Source organism: Enhydra lutris, unplaced genomic scaffold, assembly GCF_002288905.1.
Source record: "Enhydra lutris kenyoni isolate GAN:26980312 unplaced genomic scaffold, ASM228890v2 scaffoldscaffold4, whole genome shotgun sequence".
Lineage (NCBI taxonomy): Eukaryota > Metazoa > Chordata > Mammalia > Carnivora > Mustelidae > Enhydra > Enhydra lutris.
The window spans coordinates 14,837,532-14,846,220 of NW_019154088.1; the positions used below are offsets into that span (position 1 = coordinate 14,837,532).

The 8,689-nt window shown below is 37.8% G+C and overlaps 1 pseudogene; it reads left to right on the forward strand.

Moving 5' to 3' along the window:
• The first annotated feature begins 6,005 nt into the window (after positions 1 to 6,005).
• On the forward strand, positions 6,006 to 7,196 carry LOC111140652 (annotated as a pseudogene).
• Positions 7,197 to 8,689: the final 1,493 nt, after the last annotated feature.

Sequence of the window (8,689 nt, forward strand, 5' to 3'; positions counted from 1 at the left end):
ATCAGTAGCAGACGTGATACTCTATATTTTACACCTATTTCTTTGAAATTCCAGCTTCACAAGTCTTAGCATAAATCTTGAGTCAGCCATGGGCTTCAGTGGTTATTTATTGTTTCTCTATTTCTCTCATATTTGGTTAATGACACTCTTAGTTTCAGAATGGTCCTTTGGCTTATTGATGCCAATCATAACATTCCCAAACAAAAGGGATATCTGTTGAGCAAATAATATTTTTTTCTCCGAACTTCAAACTAATCAAAAATAGTACAAGGAAGCAAAAATGATGTTCAAGGAAGTGGAAAAAGGAGTAGCTAGAGAAAGGGACACTACCAGTGTTAAAATTGTGTCATTATAGTTCACCAATTTTTAAATTCAATTTTTTGCCACATATTATATAATACATATTATGTATTAAGGGACAGAATATGGGTAGCTGAGGGGAGCCCGGGGGGCTCAATCTGTTAAGCTTCACCTTCGGTCAAGGTCATGATTCCCCAGCCTTGGGATTGAGCCCCAGGAGAGTCAGCTTCCTCTCTCCCCCTGCCCTTCCTCCTTACTTGTGCACACCCTCTCTCTCTCTCAAATGAATAAAATCTTAAAAAAAAAAAAAAAAAAAAAAAAAGAATACGGTAGCTGATATATAACTTTCCTTCCAAAGGAATGTTGCTGAAAGTAAGCAAAAGAAATTTTGAAAAGCTGCATAATTTATAGGGATTAGTAGGCCGTCTCTGCTGCACTGGCTATAAAAGCAAATGGCTATACCTTGTCATTCAGAACAAGGCCAACAGCTTCTTAAAAGAGACTTACATGTTTTTAGACAGAGAGGAATTTCTTCAATAAGAAACAACATCGGGAAGTGACTTTGGACCATAGGTGAGATAGGACTTTATTTACTTGGGCAAAGGCTACACATGCTTTTATTATTGAATACTTTTCAATATTAACTAATTTCATCCTTCCAATCACCCTGTGAGGAATATACCATTATCTCCTTATTATATAAATAAGGAATCAGACACTTGGAGGTATAATATAACCTGCTCAAAGTCCATAGTTGTTAATTGTCAGAGTTGACATTTGCACTCAGAATGTCAACTGTAGAGCCCATTCTTTACAGAATAATATATTGCAAAGGCAAAGTCAGAAGGGCAAAAACACACGCCCCATTAAACAAAAGGCCGGGAAGCAATCAGCATGTTCACTAACCTGAGTTCTCATTTGTAATAGGAGAAAAATATCAATAGATATTGTTTTATAATCTAGTCTCTTATCTTGCCCAAAGATTGCGAGCTCCATTAAACAAGAAATCTAGTTGAGCTTTATCTCTAGTACCTGGACAGAGCTTGGGACATAAGTACTCAATACACATATATCTGATAAATAAAGGAACTGGATAAAAAAGAAATACCAGTATAAAATCCTGAAATTTTATCCTTTCCCTCCATGCTTGTACTTTTGCTTATAACATTTGCCCTATTTTGTCAGTAGTATGTGTTGTTTCAGGAACAATTTTGACTATAAGCATGAATGTCAAAAGAAGAAGCCAATGTTCATTTTATGACTTCCAAATGAGACCCTTGAGACCCAAAACTGAAATGAGAGCCTTGAGAGAAAAGTACTTTTTTGAGGCTCAAAAAATGAAGCCCTAGCATAACTGATTTTCCTGTAGCACTGAGAGGCAATAAAAGCTTGTTCAAGGTTGAGTTGTGAGGAAAATCTTCAGAACCAGGATAAGACAGAAAAAGAAGAAGAATACATAAGTAAAGTTAAGATATACATAGGGTTAACTGAGAAGTTTCAATACATGTGTAATTAGAATCCCAGCCTGAAAGAAAGAAAGAAAGAAAGAAAGAAAGAAAGAAAGAAAGAAGAAAAGAGAAAAAGAAAAAGAAAAAAGAAAAAGAAAAGAACAGATAAGAAAAAAGGAGAGAGGGAGGGAAGGAAGGAAGGAAGACAGACAGATGGACATAAGGAAGGAAGGCAATATTCAAAGAGATGACAGTTGAGACATTTCCAATACATACATTCAAAAAGCCCCCCATAATCCCATGTATGATAAACTAACACAAGCAAACAAATCCTCACTTAGATATGTAATAGAGAAATTGAAGAACATGAAACACAGATGGGAAACTCCTATAAGCAGCCAATGTGAAAATATCAGTTATCTCTAGAGGAAAACTATCAAACTGACAGCAACATTGGAAGCCAGGGGGGAAAAATGATATCTTCAATATGCTGAGAGAAAATAACTGTCAAGTTATAATTCTAAATTTACCAAACTAATTTTCAACAAAGCCCACTGTTGAATTTTCTCTACCAGCAGACATACAAAATATCCTTCAAATAAAGTAAAATTTATACCATAAATAAGATATGGAAGGACAAGAAAATGGCAAATGTGTAGGTTAATTCAAACACATAAGAACAGTACAAAAAAACCCCTATAATTTGGGGTCCTTAATGTCAATTTGGAGCTTCAAAGTCATGTTTTTAATTCATTTGGCCTCATCACTGGTATATGAGTGTCTTACTGCAGATGTTACAAATTGCTGTGACTTAGGGGCTTTAAAAAACAGATTTATCACATTGCAATTCTGTTGGTCTCAGCAAATCAGAGTGTGGGTAAGGCAATGTTTCCACTGGAAGCTATCGGACAGCTTCAGGAAATAAGTCATTTCTAGCTAAAACTCTCCCTCTAGGTTTTGAAGTTGCTTATTTCCTTGGCTTGTAGCCACAATACTTCATCTTCAAACCCAGCAAAGTTGGGGTGAATCTTTCTCACACCACCTTTCTGGTTCTCCTTCTGCCTCCCTCTTCCACTTATAAGGACTCTCGTGATTATATTGGGCCGAGGTGGATAATCCAGAAAAATTTTCCCATCTCAGCCAGCTGATTAGCAACCTTAATTCCAACTGCAACCTGAATTTCCCTTTGTCACGTAACATATCATATTCGTAGGTTCCAGGCATTAGGACATGAACATCTTTAAGATGCCATTTTTCTTCTACTATAAAATACTTCTAATTCTTTTTATTTAATATACAGTGAGCCATGTCCAGTCATGTAGAATCTTTTTGTTAAGGTAAACTTGGCTTATAAACTGATTTTTTAATAATAAAAATACTAGTAACAAAGTAGCCAGTAAACAGAAACGCAGACAAAGAGGTCTGGACACTATTTCACACCTTCTTCCAAAGACTAAAATATTTTTACTCTATAGTCCAGCAATTCTACTCTTAGGCACTTCCCCAAGGTAAATGAGAAGATATGTTCACAGAAAGGCTTGTATGTGAATATTCATAGCAGCTTTATTTATAATAGCCCAAAGCTGGCACAACCCAAATGTTCATGAACAGCAATATAGGTAAACAAACTTGGTATATTCAGAAAAAGGACTAAATTACTGATGTACTCAACAATATGGGTGAATCACAGTATCATTTCATTGAATGAAAGAAGCCATATAAATAAGTAGAAAGGAATACATACTATATGATTAATTTACATGAAGTTTGAGGACAGGACTCATAACACATGATAGAAGTCAGAAGGTTTTGGCCCTAGTGGGAAAGTCATTGGAAAGGGCCAAAGGGGAACTTTTGAGAGTGTGTGCATGGTGGTTATTCAGGCATATACAATTGTCAAAATTCATTGAACTTAAGAACTGTGCAATTCATATAATCTATCCAAGCTCTCTGGTAACTATCTAGATAGTATCTGAGTAACTTCAAACTCCACCTATCTTGCACAAGAAGTTTTAGTTCCTTTGCTATTAAATTTACTCTCATTCTTCCTCTTGTTAAAATTACTTCTAGGGAATCAGTAAGAAGCTCCATTTATTTTTGGATCTAAACAAAGTAGCCAAACACATAAATTGCCCCAATTTAAACATTTTCTCATGCACATAATTATTTTCGGGGAACAAATGTCCTTGCCTTTTTCTCATGGGCTGATGCTTTATGTATTCCTCTTCCAAATTTATAATCCACAATAACTGTACTCAGTGCCACAGAAGAGAGGTGCATTATTACAGGCTCATTACCTTTAAAAAGGTGTGTATCTATTTCTCATTAATTAGAATGAAATAAGATCAAATAATAGCCCAATTCATGATAATTTCTGTTCTTGTAATTGACATCATCAAACAAATGAATTCAAGAACAATGAATATTTTCAATTAGAATTTCTTCAACCTTATTTACATTAAATTTTCCCTTATAAAAATTTAAATTCAATCAATTTTTATTTACTGAAAGTATATCTGTAAGAAGCTCACACTAATTAGATCTGAAGTACAAAATTCAATTATATAAGGTAGGTCAGGTTAAACTCATTTGTCAAACTTCAAATTATAAGTAACTTTCGGATAGTTTCTTATTATACATTTAATACTTTCTGCGTCAAAATCTTTTGTATAAGTAACTTTTAAAAAACTAAATGCTTTGAACTTCATATTTTCTTATCAATCTATGCAACACTATTTCACTTATTCTGTCTAAAACTAAGGGTGATATGCCAGGTTTTTTTGAAGTAAAGCTGCAACACAATCTTAACATAGTAAATTTGACAACTCTATATATACATTATTCCATGCTTATCACAAGGGTAGCTGCCATCTGTTACTATTACAATACCAGTGATTATATTCCCTATGCTGTACCTTTCATCCTGGTGACTTATTGTGACATGTCAGTTTTAATTATATTCCCGCTAATTCCAAAAATAGTACTTTTCTTAAAAAAAAATCCCCAATAAATCCTAATTTTTCAAACTTGAACTTGTTTTTCTCTTTCATTTCATGTTTCTGAACATTTAGTAACATCTGGAGCCATATATTTAGTTTTTAACTTTGAAATTAATCTAAAAAAAACTATGGATCTCAATTTACCAATGAATCAGTAAAGAAATAGACACTTTTTTTCAATTCAAATTTATCCTCATAAACACGCACAAAATTAAGCCAATTAAAGAGTGAGCATATGCACATATTGACTAAATAGACATTTTCTTGTTATGAGTCCCTAACAAAAGCCAAAAAAAAAAAAAGGTAGTCTTAAAAAGACATACATTTATAGGTGTCTATACTATCATAACACATAAAACATACTTTGTACAGAGCAATTCTGAGCTGTGGAGACTGTTCTGTGGGAGGAAGGAGCCTGGGAGTCAGCCCCCTAGTGCGCCTATGTCAGATCGCCCTCACCCAGCCAGACCTAGTCTAGCCCGTCCAGACTCAGCAGACATGGGCCATGGCTCCCAATGGAAATTATATGACATAGAATATTTGGGGTGATATCTTCCTGAAAGATCTCCAAGAATTACAGGAAACAAACAAACAAACAAAAAACCACTAATGCATTTGAGAAAGTGTAAAATTTAAGGCGAGGGGAAAAACCCTGCTTTCCTGATCTGCAGCTTGGCTGGATGCTAAGATGTCTGTGGGTGTTAACAGCCAGGGGCAAAGAGGACTATGACCCATATTGTGAGGAGGAAGAGGATGAGGATCCCAGGGGACACAGAGAACTATTAACTGGGAGTAGCCTGCAATGTGGAGCAGCACGGGGCCGAAGATCCTGAGTTCACTGCTTGAGTTTGAGTTCGAGTGCTGAGTGAAATAAGTCAAGCAGAGAGAGTCAATTATCATATGGTTTCACTTATTTGTGGAGCATAACAAATAGCATGGAGGACAAGGGGAGTTAGAGAGGAGAAGGGAGTTGGGGGAAATTGGAAGGGGAGGTGAACCATGAGAGACTATGGACTCTGAAGAACAATCTGAGGGGTTTGAAGGGGCGGGGGGGGTGGGAGGTTGGGGGAACCAGGTGGTGGGTATTAGGGGGGGCACGGATTGCGTGGAGCACTGGGTGTGGTACAAAAACAATGAATACTGTTATGCTGAAAATAAATTAAAAAAAGAAAAAGAGTTCGAGTGCCCTCAAGGAGCATATAACCAGCCTAGCCTCTGTCCTACAGGCCAGTGATGCTCACCACCATTAGCACATCGTATGGCACTGGTATCTCATGTAGTTGCTAGACTTATATTAATTAATTTCCACTGGCAAGTTGGAGAGATACTGGACAGATACAAGTCTGATTCTTCTCAGCTGCTCATTGAGGCTCAAGTTCAGCCCCATCCCTCAAAGCATGTCCCTGCTGCCCACCCACTTCACCCACTGCACAGTGGGTATGCAGTTTGTGCAGAAGGAAAACTACTTTCTCTGGTTTATCAGCACCAGTTTTGTTGCAGCTTCTGGGAGCAGCACCGTTCAGTACTTGGATGGGTGGGGGAATCTCTTGCATAACTCAGGACTGTCCACTCCAAACACTAGAGAACTTCGTGTTTCCATTGTTACCTAATGAAGAATTGAGAGACAAATACAGGGGCTACCCTTTCATTCCTAGCTCCAGCTGTGCTCTGGTGCAGAATGCCCCCTGGAGATTCATGTATAGAAGTCCAGAGCTTGCTAAGTACAGTCCAATCAGTGCAATGAGGTCTTCTGTTTCAAGTTGTCAAATGTGTCACGTGCCACAGTCTATGTCACGATCTGGAAATGGCTCAAGAAATGTGCTGATGACTCTGAAACAGCCAACTACCTAGGTGCTCACGCTAAAGACTATCCCAAGTGCAACTTCTGCATTGAGAAGAGCAAAGGCTGCAATCACATGTGATGCTCCAACTGTAACCATGAATTCCACTGGATATGTCTAGGAGATTAGAAAACCCACAGTAGCAAGTACTATAACTGCAACTGGAACAAGTAGAACTCTGACACTGTCGACCTGACCCAGCAAGCCCAGGCCAGAAAGAAGTACTTGTTCTACTTTGAGAGGTGGAAAACCGTAAGAGCTTGCAGCTGAAGGTGCAGATTTACCAGTGGATTCATGAGAAGATTCAGAAGAGGGGCATGAACAATCTGGGGACCTGGAATCACTGGCAGCACCTACAGAATGCTGTCACGCTCTTGGCCAAGTGCTGATACACCCTGCAGGACCCGTGTCCATATACATACTACATGGAGTCTGGACCCAGGAAGAAGCTATTGGAATACCAGCAGGCTCAGCTGCAGGCTTTGATCGAAACCTGTCATGGAAAATGGAGTGTGCAGACAGCTATGACAACATGAGACTTAGAAAACCAGATGCACTCAGCAAAGCAGTGGAGGTAAAGGCTAATGAAGGATCTCCATGACACCTAGACTGGGACATGGACATGCTGGAGTGAGGAAGATGTGGCTTTGAGGTATCCTGGGTGACCTTTCATGACCCCAGCCACAGTCGGGGCCCTACTCTGGGAGACACTGGCCACACACCATTTAGTCGATTTCTGTTTTCTTCTCATCTTCTCTCTCTCCTTTTTTTTTTTTTTTCCAACCAGGGTAGAGGCCATGTTGAATTGGTCTCTTTTTAGGGCTTTTAATTCCCACTGGACAGTTGTTGGGAGGAAGGAAAAGTTTTATTTCTGAATGACTATTAATAGTATTAGGTCATTACAACTTTGTAATTTTCAAATTTGTATAATTAATACCAAAAAAGGCAAACCATAGAATTACACAGAACCCTTTAAAAATAAATTGGCATTGGAGTGTTTTAAAAAATACTTTGTACAGACTTTAATGGTGTTTGCTGAGCTGAATTCACATTGCTATTGATACACACATCTATTTTAGACAATATTAAATTTTAAAACGTTTAAAAGCCATCTTTAGATTGAGGGATTACTTATTTGCCAGAAGAAGGATATTGAGTCCCTCAGAGAAATATAGACTCGCAAGTCTTTCTTCTGTGCTGCCCTATACAGTGTTTTCTGCAATTTCTTCTAGATCTGTACAAATCTTGGTCAGTAGACTTAGACTCAACTATTATTAGGAAGGATTCATCCTGTTTGGGGAAAACCAGTTTAAATTTGTATATAATAGAAAAGCTTCTCTAGACAATTCAACTGATAGCACTTTTCTCCAGGAATCAAAGAAGTTAAAAAGAATTACCTTGTGGACATTGTATATTCTACTTTGTTAATTAATTTCTTATAAGTCATCCTTAACTCCTTTCTATCTTTGTGAATGACACTTAATTTTATTGTATTCCTAAATAAATCCAATCTGACTTAATTCTTATTTGTCTCTCCTAGAAAACTTCAGTTACCTTTTCACTACTAGAAGTCAAAATAGTTGTAATTTTTTTTTAAAGATTTTATTTATTTGACAGAGAGAAATCACAAGTAGGCAGAGAGGCAGGCAGAGAGAGAGGAGGAAGCAGGCTCCCCGCGGAGCAGAGAGCCCGATGCGGGGCTCGATCCCAGGACCCTGAGATCATGACCTGAGCCGAAGGCAGTGGCTTAATCCACTGAGCCACCCGGGCGCCCCAAAATAGTTGTAATTTTACCTATTGTATAATTAGTTTGTATTTATACCCACTGGCCACACTACCTTGTCTTACTGTTTGCATGTGAAAACAAATACTCTACTTATTTGAATCCAGACCTTTAACAGATATGCCCACTAGAGTTCCTTGAGTTACGAGAAAAGCATCAGGATTACCCTGAGATCTGCTGTGATAAAGCCCCTCAATTCCCCATTAATCTAATGTAGATTCTTCCTCTGTTAATGAGAAGGTGCTTAGGACAGCTGGAGTTGAAGTGAATGTTTAGGCCGGAAGTTCCCTCATCATTAAAATATCACGACTGCACTGA